This window comes from Mauremys reevesii, linkage group 10 (assembly GCF_016161935.1).
Source record: "Mauremys reevesii isolate NIE-2019 linkage group 10, ASM1616193v1, whole genome shotgun sequence".
Classification (NCBI taxonomy): Eukaryota; Metazoa; Chordata; order Testudines; family Geoemydidae; genus Mauremys; species Mauremys reevesii.
The window spans coordinates 35,935,043-35,958,977 of NC_052632.1; the positions used below are offsets into that span (position 1 = coordinate 35,935,043).

The following is a 23,935-nucleotide window of genomic DNA, read 5'->3' on the forward strand; positions in this document are numbered from 1 at the left end:
TGCAGTTTTCTTTGTGAGGCACAGATCAGAGTGATCTGGGTGTGCACAGATCATCATAAAAAGTATCAGTTTAAAATAAAAAAAAAGAAAAAAAAGAAAAGAAAATTCACACAGAATCTATTTTGATGTCTGACCTTCTCCAGCCCTTTCTTTTCATTTTTAGATTATGATGAATAACTTTGGAAATCCCCCAACTCCATACATGCCTTTCTATTATTTGGGAGCATCATCTGAAACTGCTCCATCCCCCACTCAGAGGCATAACTCACTGACTCATATAGGCAGCTGAAATATGAGCAGGTCTAGCACTGATAACTGTGAAACCAAACAGACGTGGCACGTGCCTATTATGGCATGGGGGAGAGAAAGGCCAGTCTAACTCCTCCCTCTCAAATAAACTGCCAAGTTTAGCTCCTTTGTACAACTCCAAATGGAAGAGACTCCAAAGTGAAGCTAATTGCCAAATTTGTTATGTTCAGAGACTGCAGCAGAGGTAATAAAATTTTATTGCCAGAGAAGACATGGTCCTAAGTTAAGGCATGCAGAGACACACACACTTTATATATATACACACAGAACCCAGAAGTACAACGTATTGAGCAATCATGCAGGTTTTATCAATGAGGTGTGAAACACACATAAATATGTATGATGTTAGTAGTGTTACAGCAGAGCTTTGGATAATAATAATAAAGGCTTAATATTTATATAGTGTAGCCATACATTTTACATCACTTTACAAAGATGGGTAAGCATTATTAAGCACATTTTACAGAGGGGAAAACTAAGGCACAGACCTTAAATGACTTGCTCAAGGTTACATGTCAAGTCACTGGCAGAGCCAGAAATCAAACCCAGGTTTCCTGACTCCTAATCTGATGTCATATACACTGGATTACATTGCTTATTTTGTGAGTAGTATGCCTGAAATGAATAAGAAACTGAATAGTAATGGTATTCATATAAGCTTATAAGCGGCCACAATTTTACTCTTAAGATGTACCCTCCGGAAGTAGCTATTGGTATGCACTTACTATAAACATGCTCATATTTTTCTAACCATGTAATTAGAGAGTTAATATTTTGGGTGCTTTTAGGGGGGGGTTGGTTTTGGGGTGTGCTTGGGGAGGCCTCTCTCTCGAAACAGGTATTTATCAAATGTCCAATCACCAGTGTATATAGCAGGGGTAGGCGACCTGCGGCGCGCAAGCTGATTTTTAGTGGCACTCACACTGCCCGGGTCCTGGCCACCAGTCCGGGGGGGGGGGGGAGGGGGGAGGCGCTCTGCATTTTAATTTACTTTTAAAGGAAGTTTCTTAAACATTTTATAAACCTTGTTTACTTTACATACAACAATCGTTTAGTTATATATTATAGACTTATAGAAAGAGACCTTCTAAAAAGGTTAAAATGTATTACTGGCACATGAAACCTTAACTTAGAGTGAATAAATGAAGACTTGGCACACCACTTCTGAAAGGTTGCCAACACTGGTATATAGACTGGAACTTTATAGTTATTATGGTTCTTGGCTACCTTTGAGATCTACAAATGGGAAGCACTGTAAGTGATCATTTTGTCTATCAGCCAGAATTCCCCAGTGCTGAGAACTACACAAAAGACAACAAAATGAATGTTTTACAGAACATTAGAGAATCATAAACCTTACATGACTGATGGGAAGGCAATTATTTATAACTGACTAAAGAATTGTAAGACTTGCTTTAGAATCACTCTTCAGACAGTAACCTACTGCCAAAACACAAATTACACAACTGATTAGACCCCTCTGTCCTGTCCATCTCACCATAAGGGAAATAGGGTAACAAGATCTTTAATTAATATACTGTAGGTACAGTTACTTGTAAAGTTTCTCCAAGATGGCATGAAACAATCAGGAAGACAACTGTAAACACAATTTCTGTTTTTAACTTTCACTGCTACACTAACATTAAAAGTTGAAATACAGAGCTATTCTAAATTAAATTACAATTTCATAATACCAAGTAGATTAGGGAATCTCTTAAATGTGTTTTCCCCCTTCTAGACTGCATAAGAAAATGTGCCATAAGAATGATCACGCCACTGGTTCATCTAGCTCAAATACCCTGTCCCTGGGTAGACAATACACAGTGCTTCACAGGAAAAGAGAGATACTTCCCCCTCAATTCATCTAAGCCAAATGGACAACTTTGCATATGGGAAGGGGGAAGAAATGCCTACAGTGCCTGCACAAATAATTATATTACACCCTGATTACTTGAATTACACAACACCCATTAATAATGGTAAATTTTAGCTACTGGTTTTGAAGCACAATACAACAGGTAGCTGATTTATCTCAATATTAATTATTCTGTGTTCCAGTACAACAAAAAGAAAAGATGCTTTAATGGGAGAAAGCCCACTTAATAGCATATTTTATTTTGGAAGGATATTGTACAGCTATCAATATACCTCAAACACAGAAAAATCTGGAATCATTCAAACACTGCTGCAGAGTAAATTTTTTAGCATATAATTTCTTTTTACTCGTGCAAAAAAATATTTTCATTATTTATTAAAAAAGAAAAGATCTTCTCTGGGTGGCCTTGGGTGTTCTGTGGCAGTGCAATTCACTGTCAATAAGATGAACTAAGCTTATAAATAACTTGGTTTATCTTGCTTCCTAAAATGGGGTATGTTCTATGTGTCCTGCTGGAGAGTTTATGGTAACCTCATCACTCTTTCTACTAATCTAGAAGGATAAGAGAAATGTGAAATCATGTGCCCAGATTCAATGCATTTGAATTTAGTCATAACTCCATTTAGAATTAATTGGAGTTGTAGGAGACAAGCCCCTCATGCGCTGAACTAAGAATATACCAGTAAGACTCTCTTTGGACCAATTCAGTTATCTTTGATTAACATCTATTGGGAACACAATAGTACATTTAGGATTCAATTTTCAGGACCCTACACTCATATCTTTTTGTCAACTGTTAGAGCACATTGAAAATGACTGGGAAGAATTAACTTTACAATAGGGCGCAACATCTGCAGGATGTGGATATACACAATAAACTATAATGAAAGACCTGAAAAACACTGACACTACTGTTGCTGTGATAAAAACTGGCAAGGTGTTTGTGGTTACACCTCTGCTGATCATGCAGCTTGAAAATGCAAACAGTGAATTTTATTACCATCCTACTGAATCAATTCTTTCATTTCAATGTATTTCAAGTAATTGTCATTCGCTTCCCTAAACTACTACAACCTCTGGCTTTTCCAATTTTCACATGACACCCCATAGCGCTATCCAACATCTTGCTCATCTTCTGCTTAAATAAAATAAGCAAAATGCAATGGCACACAATATTCAAAATGGAAATGAGGAAAGCAACGAAGGAATTTGAAGAACAATTATCTAAGGACATAAAAACAAACAACAAGAAATTCTCTAAGTATATCAGAAGCAGGAAGCTTTTAAGAGAACAGTAGGTCTGCTGGACTTCTGGACTCTGTAGACAAATCAAACAATTTCTTACATCAATTTGACCATAGAAGATGTTGGGGAGAAACCTACTCCAGACCTGATCTTTTCAAGTACAGTAACTCCTCACTTTGAGTTGTCCCGGTTAACGTTGTTTTGTTGCTGATCAATTAGAGAACATGCTCGTTTAAAGTTGTGCAATGCTCCCTTATAACATTGTTTGGCAGCCGCCTGCTTTCTCTACTGCTTGCAGAAAGAGCAGCCCATTGGAGCTAGTGTGTGTGTGTGTGGGGGGGGGGGGCTTGGAAGCTGGAGGGACTGGCAGCCACCCTATCAGCTCCCCTAAGTTCCTTGTGCAGCAGCTGCCCAGCAGGCTATCAATTGCTGGGCAGTTCAGCTGTCCGTCCCCCCACTGCCCTGTGCTGCTCCTGCCCTCTGCCTTGAAGCTGCTCCCAGGAGCCTCCTGCTTACTCTGCGGGGAAGGGGGGAAGAGGGGTGCTAATGTCAGGGTGTTCCCCTCCCCCTGCTTTCCTAGAGCGGGAGGCAGAGGACATGACAATGCTCAGGACCTTGCTGGCAGCAGCTGTTGTCTCAACTTGCTGATTTACTTAAAAGGGCAGTGTACTTAGAGTGGGATCAGTGTACTTAAAGGGGCAATGCGCTTCTCTCTTTCACACACAAGCAGTAGCGTAGCTGGGGGGAGCGGCTGCTCCCCTGAGCACTCACTTGGCGCTTCCCAGCACGTCTGGGTCTTCGGGCTCCGCTGCATGCATCTGGCGGCGGCGGCTCCTGCTCCCCCTGCCCTCGCTTTGTGGAGGCCGGGTGATGCTCCTCCCTGTGCCTGCTGGGGGACGACTGCTACCTTGCGGCTCCAGTGCGGGTTTCCCATAGGCAGCTCCAGGTCTTCAGCAGCAGTTAGGCGGCAGGTGCTTCAGTTGCTCCGGGTCTTCAGCGGCAATTCGGCGGTAGGTAATTTGGCGTGGCGGGTTCTTTGGTAAGACTTGGGTTTTTCTTTTTTTTTTTTATTCGTTGCTTCACAGCAGGTGGCACCTTTTTTTCTATGTTCGCTCCCCCTGGTCTTAGAACCTGGCTACGCCACTACACACAAGGTGTATGTCTCTATCTCTCTCTGGTATGCTATCTCCCTTCCCTCCATTCGTGCTGCCTTGTAGAATGTGAGGCTACGTTAACAACAATGTGTTAGCACTTGGCTGAGCCCTCAAGGGTTAGTTCACCATTTAGTAGTAAGGCATTCCCTGGGAAATATCCCACCCTCTGACTCCATCACCTCAACCAAGCTTCACAATCATCAATGCTGTGTACAGTATTAAATTGTTTGTTTAAAATTATTCTCTGTGTGTGTGTGTTTTTTATATATATGGAGAGAGAGAGAGAGAGAGTGTCTTTTGTCTGGCAAAAATTTTTTTCCTGTAACCTAACCCCTCCCTATTTACATTAAGTCTTGTGGAGAAATTGGATTTGCTTAACATTGATTCACTTAAAGTAGCATTTTTCAGGAACATAACTACAACATTAAGTAAGGAGTTACTATAGTAACAATAAGACATTGTCAGCCACTGAAAAAAAGAGGAGATACTAAAATAACTGATAAAGTAGGATTGAATAGCATTCATCAAGGAATTTAAGAACTAAGTGGTTGAAACACTAACAAAAATATGTGATCTCATTAAAATCAATGACAATCCTGGAAGACTAGAAGGTAGCAAATATTGTATTTATCTTTATTAAAAGTGCTGTGGTGATCCTGGGAATTGCAGACCAGTGAGCCTTAATTCAGTACCAGGAAAACTGGTTGAAACAATAATTAAAGAGAGCTATAAAATACCTAGATAAACCAGGGCCACCCAGAGGATTCCGGGGGCCTGGGGTCTTCGGCGGTGGGGGGCCCCCGCTTCGGCGGTAAGTTGTCGTCGTCGGTGGGTCCTTCCGCTCCGGGACCCGCCGCCAAAGTGCCCGAAAGTGCAGCCGCCGCCGAAGTGCCAAAGTGCAGCCGGGTCTTCGGCAGTAATTCGGTGGCGGGGGGCTCCCGCCGCGGGTCTTCGGAGCACTTCGGCGGCAGGTCCCAGAACGGAAGGGCCCCCCGCCACCGAATTACCGCCGAAGACCCGGCTGCACTTCGGCGGCGGGTCACTTTGGTGAAAATTCGGCAGCGGGGGGGTCCTTCTGCCTCGGAGTGGAAGGACCCCCCGCCGGCTAAGACTGGGAGCAGAAGAAGCTCCGGGGCCGGGCCGTGAGGAGTTTCGGGGCCCTGGGTGAGTGAAGGACCCGGCCTCCAGCTCAAAAAAACTCGGGGGGGGCCTGGGGCTGGGGCCAAGGGCCCCACCCCCCACCCTGGGCAGCCCTGAGATAAACATGATACAACAGGGATAAAATACAATGGCTTCCATAAAGGGAAATTGTGCCTCTACAGTCTACTAGACCTCTTTGACCCAGGCAACAAAATAATAGAGAAACAGTTTATATTTATTTAAATTTTCAGAAAGCTTTTAACAAAGTCCCTCCCAAAAGACTAACTGTGGTGTGCCTCACAGACTAGGACCCATGTTATTTAAAGTATTCATTCATGATTTCGAATAGGGAATGAAGAGTGAGGTGATAATATTTGCGGATGATACAAAACTGTTGTGAAGTATCAGAGGGGTAGCCGTGTTAGTCTGGTTCTGTAAAAGCAGCAAAGAATCCTGTGGCACCTTATAGACTAACAGACGTTTTGCAGCATGAGCTTTCGTGGGTGAATACCCACTTCTTCGGATGCAAGCAGTGGAAATTTCCAGGGGCAGGTGTATATATAAGCAAGCAAGAAGCAAGCTAGAGATAACGAGGTTAGATCAATCAGGGAGGATGAGGCCCTGTTCCAGCAGCTGAGGTGTGAAAACCAAGGGAGGAGAAACTGGTTCTGTAATTGGCAAGCCATTCACAGCCTTTGTTTAGTCCTGAGCTGATGGTGTTAAATTTGCAGATGAACTGGAGCTCAGCAGTTTCTCTTTCAAGTCTGGTCCTAAAGTTTTTTTGCTGTAGGATGGCCACCTTAAAATCTGCTATTGTGTGGCCAGGGAGGTTGAAGTGTTCTCCTACAGGTTTTTGTATATTGCCATTCCTAATGTCTGATTTGTGTCCATTTATCCTTTTCCTTAGAGACTGTCCAGTTTGGCCGATGTACATAGCAGAGGGGCATTGCTGGCATATGATGGCATATATTACATTGGTGGACGTGCAGGTGAATGAACCGGTGATGGTGTGGCTGATCTGGTTAGGTCCTGTGATGGTGTTGCTGGTGTAGATATGTGGGCAGAGTTGGCATCGAGGTTTGTTGCATGGGTTGGTTCCTGAGCTAGAGTTACTATGGTGCGGTGTGCAGTTGCTGGTGAGAATATGCTTCAGGTTGGCAGGTTATCTGTGGGCGAGGACTGGCCTGCCACCCAAGGCCTGTGAAAGTGTGGGATCATTGTCCAGGATGGGTTGTAGATCCCTGATGATGCGTTGGTGGTTAGTCAAGACTTGAGAAAACTATATAAACTCCAAAGGAATCAAGCAAAGCTAGGTGAACAAGGATCATGATGTTAGATGAAATATATGATGGCTAAAGACGCATTGGAAGGAATAATTTGAAATACTTATACATATTGCTGGATTCTAAATTAAGTATAACCACTCAGGGAACAGGCTGAGGTGTCACTGCAGACAGCTCAATGAAAATATCTGCACAATGAAGAGCACACAAAAGTTAGGATGCACAATGAATGGGATAACAAATGATACTGATTTTAACATTATATAAATCAATGGAATGAGCTCTTTTTTAACACTGTGTTCAGTTCTAGTTATCACAAGAAGAAATAGAGAGGGTCCAGATAAAAGCATCAACATATTTACAGGCATGAAAAGTCTTTTATATTAAGTGAAATTGAAAAGATTAGGATTGTTAGCTTAGAGATGAGACAAATGAAAGAAGACAGAGATACATACAATTATTAATGGAATACAGAAGGTAAACCAGGCATTCCTGTTTACCTTCTCATAAAACAAGAACAAAGGGAATCCAATGAACTTGAAAGGCAACACATTTAAAACAGTTACAAGGAAATTATGCATTGTTATAAAGTTAATAATTGACACAAGATAGCACTGAGTCCAAGATTTTAGTGAGATTCAGAAAAGGATTAGACATTTATATAGATAATGAGAACATCTAGTTACATTAGCTAGGATAAAAAATATATAAGGGTTATAAAACCACCCAGCTTCAGTGCATAAGCCAATCACTAACTGCCTGGGGTTAGGAAGAAATTTATCTTGTGGATAGGCAGGGACGGCTTTAAGCTGATTCACCCGATTCCCTGGAATCGGGCCCCGTGCCTGCGCCTAAGGGGGCCCCGCTCCAGGGGTCTTCAGCGGCATTTTGGCGGCGGGGGGTCTTTTGGTGCTGCGGAAAACCCGGAGGGGAGCCCCCACCACCAAAGTGCTGCCGAAGCCCTGGACCGCCGCCCAGTATTCGAATCAGCCGGCCCTGGGGATAGGTTATTCCCTAATTGCCTATTACAGGGATTCTAGTAGTGTTATTTGGTACTGGCCACTGTTGGAGACAGGATATCAGATTAAATGGACCACTGTTCTGATCCAGTCTGGCAATTCCTGTGTTCCTAAGCTCTCCACAAGTTACCTCCACCTCATGAGACCATATTCTAGCCATCAGTCTTTTTTTTTGTATCAAACTCAAATTCCTCAGCTTCACAGATTCACTCCTGAGTCCACTTGTATCAGTCTACTGTACTGGAGTGCTATAGAAAACCTGATTGCCTTGTTATAGAATCTAGGTCCAACTTACTGCAGAGTGTATCGTGCTTTACCTACGCTTTGTCAATCCAGCTAAGTTATATATCCCTTACATCTCTCACAGGTGACACTTTGCCTTCTCTCATGCAGGCCCCCTATGCTTGGAATATTATCCCTCTATACCAGGCAATCTGATTCTCCTCCTGCGAAATCCTTCTCAATAATCACTCTTTTTTGGGCAGTCTCATAATTCTTATTTCCTCCCCCTCCTTTTTTACCAGATAGTATATTAAAATAAAGAACAGTAACTATAAATATTGGAACTAAAGATTCATAAGTAACATCCATATCTCAATCTCTCACTGCTATAGCCCTCCTCTTTCCATTCCCTTCACTCACTTTTTGTCATTCTTTGCTGAGTTATGTCTAATTTAGATCCCAGTCCTATATACACATGAGCTTATCTTTACTCATCTAGAAGTAAAGTTAAACGTGTGTAAGTGTTTTCAGGATTGGGGTCCTAGACTGTAAGCTCCTTAGGGAAATGACCTGTCCGTTTTATCAGTGTGGCTCCTGTTAAGAGCCATGCATACCTCTAGGATTATACAAATAATATATATCAATAATGACAGTGATGGAGGTGGAAGGATGGATCAGTACTGTTACTGTCATTCTAAAAGACTGAAGGAATGTTCTTGGCTTCATATATCTCCCCAAGTAACGTGGCACTTACTAGAATAATAAGTCCGAAACTTAGTTTAATAAATTAGCTAATATTTGTAAACAGTTGTGAAGATGAAAAACTCTGTGTAAGTGCTAAGCATTATTTTTGTTGGTTTAAATGTTATCACACTGAAAAATAAAATATAAAATGAAGCCAGGAAGATGATGGTGGGACCACATGCAAAAAAATTTTTAAATTCAACTTTTGAAGAGTGCTACATTTCCTGTTTATCTTTGCTATCAAAAATACAAAGTACGCAAATACATACTACATGATACAGCAAGTGGTTGGGGAGGGCATGAATCTTTCTGACAGTGTCACAGGATTTTATGTTACATAATAATAATAATAATCTCTTTGCACCATTTTATAATCTGTATAAAACCATTTCTTCTTATCCTTGGTATCTGTGATCAAGTTCAGTCATTCCAATATGAGGGTCTCTTAGGCATCTTCCAGAACCTCACTATAGGTATTTTCGGACCATCATCCCTCCTTTCTTCTTTGGGATGAGAAAATATTTGCAGTGGAATCTCAGTAGTGAAGAACCCTTTCTATCATGCTGAGAGAAAGGAGTGAGAAGACTTACTTAATAGGTCCTCATGAGATACAGAAAACCTGAATGCCTTATTACAGAATGGGAGTGGGAATAGGCACAGAATAGAACTGGACAGAACAACCCATTGTAATTGTCTCCAAAACCCAATGGTCGAAGGTGATGGAGGACCATACCTGCTGAAGAAACTCTGGGAGTACCAAAAAGGAAGCATTGGTGATTCTGGATCCTTGGAGGTGGTTACACTTCTCTTGACTGACCCATCAAAATGAATGCTTCCCACTACACACAGTCTGCTATGTACGAGTCAAGGAAGCTGATGATATCTTCCCATGAAAACCTTGTCTCTTTCTAGGTGGTTCTAATGGTCTGTAGTGGAAAAAGGTTGGTAGCGGAGCTGGTCTCTTGTGATGTTTAAACCTGGTTGCCTGATGTGCTTCCTTTATGAGCTGGAGTTTAGACCCTAAGAGATTCTGTCCTCCAAATGCTAAGTCCTCTGCTCTAGACTATACTTCCCATGATTTCTTTAGTCAGGAGGCTCTACTTGTAACTGTTGCTGTACCCATTGAGCTTGATCCAGTGTCAACAGCATCAAGTACCACTTGCAAGTTGGTTCTGGCTATGAACTGTCCTTCTGTCATTAGAGAAGAAATCTATGCCTTAGCATCCCGGGGAAGTTTATCCATAATTTTTGACAATTCTTCATAGTTTTGAAAATCATATTTGGCCATAAAAGTCTGATAGTTTACAATCCTGAACTATAAGGTAACTGATGAAGAGCTCCTTGTCTTTAGGCGCAGTTGAACGGTTGCCTAGATTTCTTATACTTGGCTGTCACCATGAGAGAGCTCAGCACTGAGCAGGAATTAATTATTTTAGTCTTAAATGGAACTTGGTTATTTCTTGTCTGCTCTCAAAGATGTACGAGCTTCTTGAGTGGGAGTCTGCCAAAGAATTGTTGCAGGATCTATAATGGCCTTATTAACTGGAAGGGCTATCCTATCAGCAGTCAAGGATTGGAGAACATCAATAAGTTTAAGAGTGGGCTCCAGAACCTCTTTGAAAGGGATTAGTAAAGAGTCTAACACCCTTTTTAATAAGTCCTGAAACCTTTAAAATCACCTAGCTGTTGCCTATGAGGCAGGCGAAGCAGGGAGAAACATCCTAGGAGAGTACGTGTGATTGTGTGCCTATTTCATCAGATGCCATTGAGGATGATGACAAAAAAAAGAACACTGCAAATCCAGTGGTGGAGCTGTAGATACAGATGTTGAAGGTCCATAGACCCCTTGCTGACTGGAGCTCTCTTAGACCTGTCAGGTCATCCAGGGGGTAGGAGGTGTCACAGGACTCCAGCTCCAAAGTCAATATCATGGATCTGTCTATTACAAATATCTGGAAAGCGGGCCTCCCTGGATTTCCAAGTTATATGGGTAAAGAACTTACAAATTGCACATTTGCTAAGGATGCACAATTCTTCCAAACAAAATAAGTTCTTTATATGCCCATTATTAACATGCATAGCACCCTCACAGAAGGGGCTGTACATAAAACCGGGGAACTTAGAAGAAGCCATCCCGGCACCAGGAGTACAATAATATTTTCCTGGTAAATAAAATTAAACCAAGTCTACATACTGAGGGTATGTCTACACTACAGGATTATTCTGATTTTACAGAAACCAGTTTTTTAAAACAGATTGTATAAAGTCAAGTGCATGTGGCCACACTAAGCACATTAATTCGGCGGTGTGCGTCCATGTACCGAGGCTAGCGTCGATTTCCGGAGCGTTGCACTGTGGGTAGCTATCCCGTAGCTATCCCATAGTTCCCGCAGTCTCCCCCGCCCATTGGAATTCTGGGTTGAAATCCCAACGCAAAAACAGTGATTCGCGGGTGATTCTGGGTAAATGTCGTCACTCAATCCTTCCTCCGTGAAAGCAACGGCAGACAATCATTTCGCACCCTTTTCCCCTGGATTGCCCTGGCAGACACCATAGCATGGCAACCATGGAGCCCGTTTAGCCTTTTGTCACTGTCACCGTATGTGTACTGGATGCTGCTGACAGACGCGGTACTGCAGTGCTACACAGCAGCATTCATTTGCCTTTGCAAGGTAGCAGAGATGGTTACCAGCTATAGCACCGTCTGCAATTGGAAATTGGCGATGAGATGACAGTTATCAGTCATTTTGCACCGTTTGCAATTGGAAATTGGTGATGACTGTTATCAATCCTTTTGTATCATCTGCTGCTGTCATGGGTGCTCCTGGCTGGCCTCGCTGAGGTCGGCGGGGGCGCATGGACAAAAATGGGAATGACTCCCCAGGTCATTCCCTTCTTTATGTTTTGTCTAAAAATAGTCAGTCCTGCCTAGAATATGGGGCAAGTCTACTAGAGAACCTGAAAGCACAGCTGCTCCGGGTCAGAGCCCCAGAGATCCCGCAGAAATGATGAGCTGCATGCCATTCTAGGGGGTGCCCCTGCAACAACCCCACCCATTGCTTCCCTCCTACCCCCAACCTTCCTGGGCTACTGTGGCAGTGTCCCCCCATTTGTGTGATGAAGTAATAAAGAATGCAGGAATAAGAAACACTGACTTTTTAGTGAGATAAAATGAGGGGGATGCAGCCTCCAGCTGCTATGATAGTCCAGGAAGGACATTAAAGGTTTGGGGTGCGGGGAGAGGAGCGCAGCCTCCCGCTGCTATGATAGTCCAGGCAGTACAGAATCTTCTTTAGACATGAAAGGGGTGGGGGAGAGGGGGGCTGATGGCGCTCAGCCTCCAGCTGCTATGATGAGGACAGTTACCAAGCCTTTTGTACCATCTGCTGGGAATGACTGGGAGTCATTCCCATTTTTGCCCAGGTGCCCCCGGCCGACCTCACCAAGGCCAGCCAGGAGCACTCACGGGCTGATGATGAGGATGGATATCAGTCATTTTGCACCGTCTGCCACCGGGGGGGGGATGCTGCTGTTCAGCGCTGCAGCACCCCGTCTACCAGCAGCATGCAGTAGACATACGGTGACATTGAAAAAAGTCGAGAAACGATTTTTTCCCTTTTCTTTGGGGGGGGGGGGAAGAAGGGGGTAAATTGACGACATATACCCTGAAACACCCAGGAAAATGTTTTTGACCCTTCAGGCATTGGGAACTCAGCCAAGAATGCAAATGCTTTTTGGAGACTGCGGGAACTGTGGGATAGCTGGAGTCCTCAGTACCCCCTCCCTGAGCGTCCATTTGATTCTTTGGCTTTCCGTTACACTTGTCACGCAGCACTGTGCTGAGTCCCTGCTGTGGCCTCTGTCTATCATAGCCTGGAGATTTTTTCAAATGCTTTGGCATTTCGTCTTCTGGAACAGAGCTCTGATAGAACAGATTTGTCTCTCCATACAGTGATCAGATCCAGTATCTCCCGTACGGTCCATGCTGGAGCTCTTTTTGGATTTGAGACTGCATCGCCACCCGTGCTGATCAGAGCTCCACTCTGGGCAAACAGGAAATGAAATTCAAAAGTTCGCGGGGCTTTTCCTGTCTACCTGGCCACTGCATCCGAGTTCAGATTGCTTTCCAGAGCGGTCACAATGGTGCACTGAGGGATACCGCCCGGAGGCCAATACCGTCGATTTGCGGCCACACTAACCCTAATCCGACATGGCACTACCGATTTCAGCGCTAATCCCCTCGTCGGGGAGGAGTACAGAAATCGGTTTTAAGAGCTCTTTATATCGATATAAAGGGCTTCGTTGTGTGGATGGGTGCAGGGTTAATTCGGTTTAACGCTGCTAAATTCGGTATAAACGCGTAGTGTAGACCAGGCCTAACAAAATGCCAACAGGCATGCATGCACGCACACACCCCTCTCCCCAGAGATAGACAAAAAAGGCCAGCAGTTTGTTGAAGCAACCGACTGCAAGCATATCCATCTGGAAGCCACAAGAAAGTGAAAGAAAGTGAGTAGCAGTTGGCCCAATGCCCTGTTTTATTGCCCTCAGTGCAGGACATGAGGACACTCAGGGAGCATGCATTGCCACAGTGGGCACTGCTGGCCAAAAGACTCCAATCTCAGTCATACATGGTGCATGAGCACTATAAATGGAATGTGCATACAGACAATCACTCAAAGGAAAACCAATAATTTCTTTTGGCCCAATCTAATTTCACACTATATGGTACACTTTAAAAAAAAAATCCAGAAATAAAGGATTTTATGCACAAAAAGCAAAATAAAATATAATCAAGCACAAAATCTGGAGTTTACATGCCTTCTGATATTTGAATCTCTAGGATACACTCAAGTCACATTTTCAATCTTTTCTCCAACCCATGAGAATTAGAAACTTAATATATTTTAAAAGAATGCTGAGATTCTCATCTAATCAAATGCCACCAGGAGCAGGGACTTCACAAATATTGCAAGACTCACAATAAAACTGTTAGAGTTGGCAACAATGATTTTTATTAACAAAGTGCTGTCACAAGCACAAACAAACCCTTCTTTTTCTTTAATATTTCTGGTCTAGTACTAGAGGTTATTTGTAGACATAGTATGTATGAAAGTTTCAGGCAGAAATGTGATTTTAAAATTGGTGGTGCACCCCCTTTAGGTTGTTGGGTGTTTTTGGGGGGGATTATTAAGCTCTAAAGCATTACTTTTGAGGATTGAGTATCAGAGGGGTAGCCGTGTTAGGCTGGATCTGTAAAAGCAGCAAAGAGTCCTGTGGCACCTTATAGACTAATAGACGTATTGGAGCATGAGCTTTCGTGGGTGAATACCCACTTCTTCGGATGACATCACCCACGAAAGCTCATGCTCCAAAATGTCTGTTAGTCTATAAGGTGCCACAGGACTCTTTGATGCTTTTTGAGGGTTGTGTCCCCCTTAATCCCTATCTGCAGCTCAGGGGTGGTGGTGGGGGGAGATGTAGATAGGGATAAGGGGGCTGAGGCTGGGGCTGCAGCTGGGGGTGGATATGGGGCCAGGAGTGTGGCCACAGCCAGGAGCTGAGGCTGGGGGCGGGTCCACAGCCAGGCCTGCGGCCAGGTGCAGCTCTGCCACCAGCCTTGCCCCCAGCCTCAGCCCCAGCCCAGGAATGGAGCTATGCCGAGGCTGGGGCCAGGAGCCTGGGATGCAGCTGGGGGTGGGAATGGAGCAAAGCTCCGTGTGGGGAGGGGCTGGGCGGTGCTCCCTCGCCACCCGCAGGAGGGCTGACCGGGGCCCTGCCACGCTCCCACCAGATGTTCCTCCATGCTCCTCTAGGGGGCACACCTCACATTTTGGGGACCTCTGCTCTAAAGGAAATTCCCAAAATTCAAATTACTGGGTGGGAGAAAAAAAATGCTACTTGCAAATTCAGAAAAGAAAAAAAGAAAAATGAATTGACAGGGAAAATTCATTTCAACTAGTACATCCTTTTCTTTAAAAAGTCCTTCCCCCTTCATCCTCTTGTTCCCAGACACCATACTGTCAAAGTATTTCATGTTAACAGGGAATAAGTGGCAGCCTCTGGGGCACTTATCAATGCCACATAATTCATGCCAGGAGAAATAGAAAAGAGGGTTTCCCTATGCCCTGGTCAAATGCCAGGGAACAAATTACATTCCCAAACACATAAGACTCCTTGGCTGAAGTATCATCTACTGCCTTTTTCCTGTGATGTCTCTATTCAGCTGCAAATTGAAGGCCAGGGCTCCTTCTATTCTGCAATTTATTGACTCAGGGACGCTGGAACAATTTGTATAGTGAGGGTGCTGAGAGCCATTGAACCAACCTGTAAACCCTGTATATAATGGAAACCACTTAAAGACAGGCATTTCAGGAGCACCCCAGCCCTCCCTACTTCCAGCACCTATGTATTGACTGTAGGTTATCAGTGCCATTTTTCTGCTAGTTAAGAAAAGAACATGTACTGTTATGAAATACTCAGGTACATTTTGGGGACATTAAAATCAATATATGAAGTGCAAACCTCGGACAGAAAGCTAAAAAATGTGAAGCAATAAAAGAAGAACCACAATTGACAAGTGGCTTTGTAACATATAGGATGGATTTACACTAGCACTAGATCAATGGAAAAACTGGGCTAGAGAAGGAGAAAATGAGCTCTGTCCAGCAATGCTGCAACTGTTGATCTGTTGTATGTTCTTAGACTATATCTTTGTGCAAACTGTTTTACAAATTATAGCTAGCAACAATACACTGTTAAAACTCAGTTACATACTCCTGGATACATGTTATTAATTGCCTTTACAGAGTATTTATGGCCTTGACTACAGCAATTTTATCACTGTGTCATTTAGACCATCTCTGAATAGGGTTAGTGTTATATCCTTGGGGCAGCCGGTGTAGGAAGCAATCACTTGAGGCCAAAGAGCAGACAGCTTACCAAAACCTCCATTTTATTTACAGACACAGAGAGCTCACCCAGCCGGTTGAAACCGGCTGAGCTATCCCTTAATAGTCTAACTCAGTTGCCATAGTAACAAAACCCATGACAACCAAATACACAACATATTCCTCCCCCCCTAATAAGAACATCCCCAAAATAAAACACACACTAAACTAGAGAAGGAGGGTAGACTGCCTCCATTCCCGGCTAAACCCTGGGGATTATTTTGCCCCATAACCGTGGGTTCGCCCTAACTAAAGATCCAGCCGATGAGGAGGCCTTCTGTCTCTAGGTGGATTACGGCGAACTTCTGGTGTTGTTGCACCCGAAAGTACTAGGGGCTCAGGGTCCGCAGCACAAATAGGTGAGGAGGTGGTATCAGCTCGTGCTGGGCAAAGGGGTATCTCAGCTGCCGGCAGTAATGGAGGAGAACAGTCAGGAACAGGTGACTCATGATTCGGTGTCTCACCAGGATGGGTGAAGTCAGACCCCTCAACTGCAGATGGGTCCTGAAGACTGGCATGACCTGGCAACAGCTGATCTACATGTCGCCGCCAGGTAAGATTCTCTGCAGTCCGGACTGTATAGGAAACAGGTCCTGTTTGAGTGATGACTGTGGCCGGGACCCATTTAGCTCTGGAAGTATAATTCCGAGCCAAAACTGGCTGTCCTGGGCTAAAGGTTCGGTCTTTTGCTCTGGGTGCCCGTCTGATGACTTGATATTGCTGCTGATGTTGCACAGTTTGTCTGGGTTCAGAAGGTTTCAGCAGATCAAAGCAAGTGCGCAGCTGTCGTCCCATCATTAGAAAGGCTGGGGAAGCCTGGGTCGTAGCATGAGGTGTGTTTCTATAGGAAAGTAAGAAGGTATCCAGACGCTTTTGAATGGAGTGTTGTCCCTTTGCTGATTTCAAAGCGTTTTTCATTGTCTGCACAAATCTTTCAGCTAATCCGTTGGTGGACGGATGATATGGTGCTGACGTGATGTGGTGTATCCCATTTGCCTTCATAAAATTTTGAAACTCCTGAGAGACGAACTGCGGTCCGTTGTCGCTCACAAGTTGTTCTGGCAGACCAAAACGACTAAAGAGTCCTCGTAGTTTTTGAATAGTACTCTCTGCAGTAGTGGACTGCATTATAGAGACTTCTGGCCATTTAGAATGGGCATCTACTGCCACCAAGAACATGCTTCCTTCCAGGGGGCCAGCAAAGTCAACGTGAATACGTTGCCACGGGTTTTCAGGCCAGTCCCATGGGTGTAGGGGTGCCAACTGGGGTGCATTTCTTACACCCTGACATGACATACAAGCTTTTGCCTTCTCTTCAATAGCACTGTCCAATCTAGGCCACCAAAAATAGCTTCGTGCAATTTCCTTCATGCGCACTATTCCACAGTGACCAGAATGTAGCTGTTCTAACATCTGTGATCTCAGGGGTGGTGGAATAATGACACGCCTCCCCCACAACAAACAACCAGATTGGACCGATAACTCCGTCCGCCTGGACATGTAGGGAACAAGGTCGGGTGAGACCGGAGAGGTTTGTCGAGATTTTCCATGCATCACCAGGTCCATAACTTGGGATAATACTGGGTCAACGCGGGTTGCCTTCTTTATCTGAGTAGCAGTGATGGGTGTATTCTCTACCTGTTCAAAGTAGAAGATTTCCTTTTGGGCACTATCTTGATGTTTGACCGGTAAAGGCAACCTTGAGAGGCCATCTGCATTGCCGTGCAGAGTGGATTTCTGATATTTGATTTCATATGTGTGTGCAGAAAGTATCAATGCCCAACGTTGCATACGACTAGCAGCTAATGGGGGAATGCCTGTGTAGGGTCCAAAAATTGATGTCAGAGGTCGATGGTCTGTAAGAAGAGTAAACTTTCGCCCAAACAGGTACTGATGAAACTTCCTAATTCCAAAAACAATTCCTAATGCCTCACGTTCGATTTGGGCATAGTTAGTTTCTGCTTTGCTTAGAGTGCGTGAAGCAAAAGCAATAGGTCTTTCTTCTCCCGAAGGCATAATGTGTGACACGACCGCTCCCACTCCATAAGGGGAAGCATCGCAGGCCAATTGCAGGGGTAAGGATGGATCAAAGTGCGTTAGAACTTCAGAATTTAACAATGCATCCTTAGCTTTGTTAAATGCAACATCACAGGCTTCAGTCCACTTCCAGGCCTTGTTCTGCCCAAGGAGCTCATGAAGTGGTTTTAGCAGTGTGGCTAACTGTGAGATGAACTTTCCATAATAGTTCAGTAGTCCTAGAAATGAGCACAGCTGGCTTACATTTCGAGGTGGGGGAGCCTCCACAATAGCTTTAACTTTTGCAGGGGCCTTATGAAGACCTGCAGAATCGATGTCGTGTCCCAAATATTCAACAGAGGGCTTGAAGAATTCACACTTGTCTTTGCGAACTCGTAGGCCATACTCTTCCAGTCTTTGTAGGGTAGCCTCTAAATTCTTTAAGTGATCCTCTTCATTTCTTCCAGTGACCAGGATATCATCCAGATAGCACTGAACTCCTGACAAGCCACACAAGATCTGGTCCATAGCCCTCTGGAACAGGGCGGGAGCCGATGTGATGCCGAAGGGTAGGTGACAGTATCGATAAAGCCCCTTATGAGTCACAATAGTCAACAGCTCTTGGGACTTTTCATCGACGTGCATCTGTAAATATGCTTGACTCAGATCAATCTTACTGAACTTTTGTCCCCCAGCCAGGCCTGCGAAGAGGTCATCGATGCGGGGAAGCGGGTATTGCTCTGCACACAACACTGGGTTGACAGTGACTTTAAAATCACCGCAAATCCGGAGAGAGCCATCTTTCTTCACTATTGGAAGGATAGGAGTGGTCCATGAGCTATGGGTAACTGGTATTAGGACTCCATTGGTGACCAGGCGCTCCAGGTCTGCTTCAACTTTTGGCCTGATGGCATATGGCACAGTTCGGGCTTTCAGATATTTTGGTGGACTGCCAGGTTTAATGTTCAATGTCACAGTGATTCCCTTCATACTTCCCAAATCATCTCCAAAAACAGCAGCATGTTTCCTTAGTATAGGGGTTAGACTGATTCTTCTTTAGTCATCCGGTGCACTTCTGCCCAGTTCAGCTGAATCTTCCCAAGCCAAGACCTACCCATTAAGGCTGGGTAGTTACCTCTTACCACAAACAGTGGCAATTTAGCCGCCCGTCCATTGAGCTCCACCTTAACATCAATAGTGCCCAACATGGGCACAGCTTCACCTGTATACATCTTCAGAACAGTTTTTGTTGCCTTAAGCGGAAGATGCTGTAGCTTTTCCTTATACACAGTCTCAGGAACCAGCGAGACAGCTGCACCGGTGTCTAGTTCCATGCGTATAGGTTTGCCCTCCAATAAGGGGGTTACCCAGCATTCATGTGAGCCCGCTGCCAAAGACAAAACATGCAGTGGCACTTCCTCTTGTGAGGCGGTGTCACCTTGATCATCCTGGGTCTGCTCTAGGGTATGCAAGGTTCCTCTTTTTGTCGGCCAGACCACAGGCCTCTTTTTCTTTTGTTTACAGGCACACTCAATGTGTCCCTTTTTGCCACAGTGTCGACACACCAGGTCCTTACACCAGCATTCTGATGCCTGGTGTCCTGGCTTACCACAGCGGTAACATTCTTGACTCTGCAGTTTTGTGGGTCGGTTCTTGTGACACTTTTTGCACCCTAGGGGGTGCACCGATGTATTGTGCCTCCCTTGTAGCCAGTTCCATGGAGACAGCAATATCAACAGCCTTCTGTAATGTAAGCTGAGCCTCTGTCAGTAGGCGCTTCCGTATAGCTTCACTGCAGAGGCCACACACTAACCTGTCACGCAGGGCATCATTTAACATCTCTTTAAATTCACAGTGTTCTGCTAGCTTTTTTAAAATGGCTACAAATTGTACAACTGTTTCATCTTCCTTTTGGTCTCTTTTGTGGAACCTATATCTTTCAGCAATTACCAGTGGTTTGGGGGAGAAATGAGACCCCAGGATTTCCACAATGTCACTGTAAGATTTAGTCTCAGGCTTAACAGGGTGTAGTAAGCTGCGTAGCAGAGAGTAGGTTTTAGCCCCTACAACACTTAAGAATATTGGCACCTTCTTCGCTTCTGTAATGTCATTTGCAATACCAAAAAGCTCAAAACGCTCAGTATACACATGCCACTGCTCTGTATTCTCATCAAAAGGCCTGGTCAGAGTAGCCATGATTTTTAGTTTCACTTTCACAGTCAGTGCAAACAAGCAGCTTTTTTTTCTTTGTTTGGTCTTTACCTTGACTTCTACTTCCTTCTGTTACTGGAGCAGCACCAGGATCCCACCCTCGTCGCCAGTGTTATATCCTTGGGGCAGCCGGTGTAGGAAGCAATCACTTGAGGCCAGAGAGCAGACAGCTTACCAAAACCTCCATTTTATTTACAGACACAGAGAGCTCACCCAGCCGGTTGAAACCGGCTGAGCTATCCCTTAATAGTCTAACTCAGTTGCCATAGTAACAAAACCCATGACAACCAAATACACAACAGTTAGAAAGTAGAATGGTTAAAAGGGTCAGCAACAGTCTGCATTAGCTGTGTTGCTAGCAAGTGCTACCAAAGAAGGGTGTCTCATTTCCATAGAATTCACTGAAATACATGCTGGTATCTAAATGTATAAACACATACATTATTTATAAGGATCTATTATAGTGCTTAAAACTAATGGAAATACAAAACAAAAGGCTAAATTCTTAAATAAACCAGTGTAAATCCTGAATAATTTCATTAATTTCAAGCTTTAAACTGGTAACAATAGATATGAATCTGTCCAAAGGTTCCTGTCCTGAAGAACACTCAGTCAATAGATAAACATGTAAAGTATAATGAATACAGATACCAGTCAGAGAAGTTGTATGTGGACGTTGGTGCACATGTATTTCATTTAAGAGACAGGCTTTTAGGAGTGATTTGCAGAAGAGATCAAATGATAATGCTTAGCAGACTCAACTGAGAACGGAGTTGTAACACCAGCTCTAACACTAACTATCTGTGGCCTTTGGCAAGTCACAACCTCTCTGTCTCAGTTTCCTCACTTGTAAAATGGAAATAACAACTTACTCCCTAGTGGTCTTACGAGATAGTCAAAAAAATTTTTAAGGGTCTTACTTCTTCAGAGTGCTATACAAAGTGTTAAATATTATCAAAGTGCTCAGTGTGCAGTGACAATGAAGTAGTTTGTGCAGGGGAACACCAAACCGTTTTTGCATTAGCAGTAGAATCCTACAATTGGCTTGCAGAGTGCTGTCTGGGGCCACTCAGGTGCTTTGTAGAGTACCACTGTTTAAGCTGGAGCCATTAAACAGTTTCTTACAACGCTACATTGTAAGAAAATTGGGGCAAAAGTTCTTTGTGCAATGCAGTTGGCAAATTCTTTGTCTTGCAGTTTTCTGCGATTCAAATATTCATGCTGTATGAAAAATTAATCTCATTGTTATCTGCATACCTTGTAACACAAGAGTAAGTAACAAGGCATTCATCATGGTATTTTGTCGCTCCAACATGTGGAATGAATGAAACTAAAAGGACTGTGAAAACCCCCATTGTCTTGAAACGAATATGGCCTCTATTAGCCTGCAATCAAATTAATACTAAGTAAATCCAAGCATAACTTCCAGCACTTTACAAATATTTTATAATGTGCACACCATGACAGACAGCAATGAAAGCAGTAAAGTGTGGCCTTGTTAAATCATAGGAAAGTTCCTATAAATATTAATGTACAACATGTATGCTCTATTTAATCAATTCTTAAAACCACAAACCTACTACCAAAAAAAGAAAAAAGAAAAAAAGGAAATCAATGTTGCTTCCTCAATTCCATGGAGTTCAAGGCCACTTAAAATAACAGGCAATGCATTAATGGTCTGTAGATTAGAAGTGGCATAAGCTGAAATGTACTAGCAAAAGAAAACTTTTTGGTTTGACTTATTGTCATTACACTTGAAGTTAAATATTTGGAAACTATTTAAAAAAACTAAAAGATCTTTTTACCTTAATTTTAGTTTAAAAAATTGAAGCCATACAAATTCAAAATCAAATGGACTTATCTGTCAATTTCTAATAAAATTGCCTGGAGGCAGAATTAGGTGTTTGTACTTTCCTCTGTTACTAAAAGTCCATTGTTAACAAATGAAATTAAAACCTCATATTAATGAAAGTAGGTGTCATCACTGTTACAATGGCAATGCCCTGTGCAACTCAGAAATTCAATCCAGCAACACACAGCTGTTCTGGGCTAAAATAGCAAGCCTGTAAATCCCACCATCACCCTTCTGGAAGTGCTGCACTTGCGACTATAGTCTATGGCATGCAGACACTTGATTCATTGTTGATTAAAGCTCTGTGTCCTAAAGTTTGTCTGATTCTACTATGAATTAATGTAGATTACTATAAGTGCTGATGGTATGAATGTCAATTCACAAGCGGTGACAACATGAGAAGGAGTTAGAAAATGTGGCAAAATAGCTTTTAAATAAACAGAAGCCACAGTAGAAGCAGCAGGAGCAATGAAGAAGGAGCCTGTGCCAGCAGGGCCTGCCTACAAATTTCTCTCCACCCCTCAAACCAAACCAGTGACCTTCTCCACAGTGCCAGCAAGAGCAGTGTTCTGTGGCTGTGACATTTTTATGTTCGCAGTTTTGAAATGCAGGCCCTAAGCATTTGTATAAAAAGTAAAGACTGCTGTACTGTGGTTCCAAAAACAAGTTCTTCCCCATTCCAAGCATTAGAGTCACAGGTTGCCCTTTCTCCTTATACACCTCTACCCCAATATAACGCTGACCTCAGGAGCCAAAAAATCTTACTGTGTTATAGGTGAAACCACGTTATATCGAACTTGCTTTGATCCGCCGGAGCGCGCAGTCCCGCCTTCCCCCTCCTCCCCCAGTGCTGCTTTACCGCGTTATATCTGAATGCGTGTTATATTGGGGTAGTGGTATAGTACTAATCAAAGATGGCCTAAGAAGAGTTTCTAATGATTTCCTTTCTAATCCTTCATATTCTGGGACATCCCCTCCCTTAGGGCTGGTCTACATTACCTGCAGGATTGACGGGCAGCAATCGATCCAGCAGGGGTTGATTTATTGACCACCGAGCGCTCTCCTGTCGACTCCCGTACTCCACTGGAGCGAGAGGTGCAGGCGGAGTCGATAGGGGAGCGTCAGCTGTTGACTCACCGCAGTAGTAGATCTAAGTATGTCAACTTCAGCTATGTTATTCATGTAGCTGAAGTTGCGTAACTTAGATCAATATCCTCCCTCAGTGTAGACCAGGCCTTAGTTGACACAATTGCCTTTACTGGCTGAGCAGAAAGACAAAAAGCCTCTTTAGAGCTTAGTGTGTATAACTAGGGCCCTGCCTACAATAATGCCACCCCAATAGAACAAGGGTATGTCTGCACTGCAATAAAAGACTCATGGATGGCCTGGCTCATGAGGCTTGGGCTGTAAAATTGCTGCGCAGACGTCTGGGCTTGGGCTGGAGCCCATGTGAGGGGAGGCCCCAGAGCCTGGACTCCAGTCCGAGTCTGAATGTCTACACTGCAATTTTATAGACCTGCAACAGGGGTTGGTCTCTCTCAGAGAATACAGTAGTGTAATGAATATGTTCTCATGTTATTATCAGAAGGAAACAAAGCAAACTGGACTGTGTTGTTGCCTTCTTACCTCCCTAAGGGAAGCTACTGCCTGGACCTGGGTTTTGTCATTTTTACTATATCCAGTTTGTTTTGCTTTATCATTATGTTGTCTTGAATGCCAATAGCCAAGCATATAATCTATGAACACTTTTCTGCAAGATGCTTCTATTTACATCAAATATCCAATGAGACAGAACATTTAAACAACGAACAACAGAATCTGCAGTAAAGTCTCCATTTATAACAGACCAATCAACTAAGCCTTTTTTGGATATTGTTAAAATGCCACATACACTTTAAATATTACAAACGGCTC

At 43.7% G+C, this 23,935-nt stretch overlaps 1 protein-coding gene across 19 annotated transcripts in view; it reads right to left on the bottom strand.

Annotated features, from left to right (window-relative positions):
- Positions 1-23,935, bottom strand: part of PEAK1 (pseudopodium enriched atypical kinase 1) — a 261,455-nt gene that overhangs the window by 75,156 nt on the left and 162,364 nt on the right. Inside the window, exon 1 of one of the 19 annotated variants that reach the window (XM_039493414.1) lies at positions 20,221-20,267. The exons of the other annotated variants lie outside the window; for them this stretch is intronic. The gene's annotated coding sequence lies outside the window, so the exon portion shown is untranslated. Of the gene's footprint in view, positions 1-20,220; positions 20,268-23,935 lie in introns of those variants that run through there. 19 annotated transcript variants of the gene reach the window in all.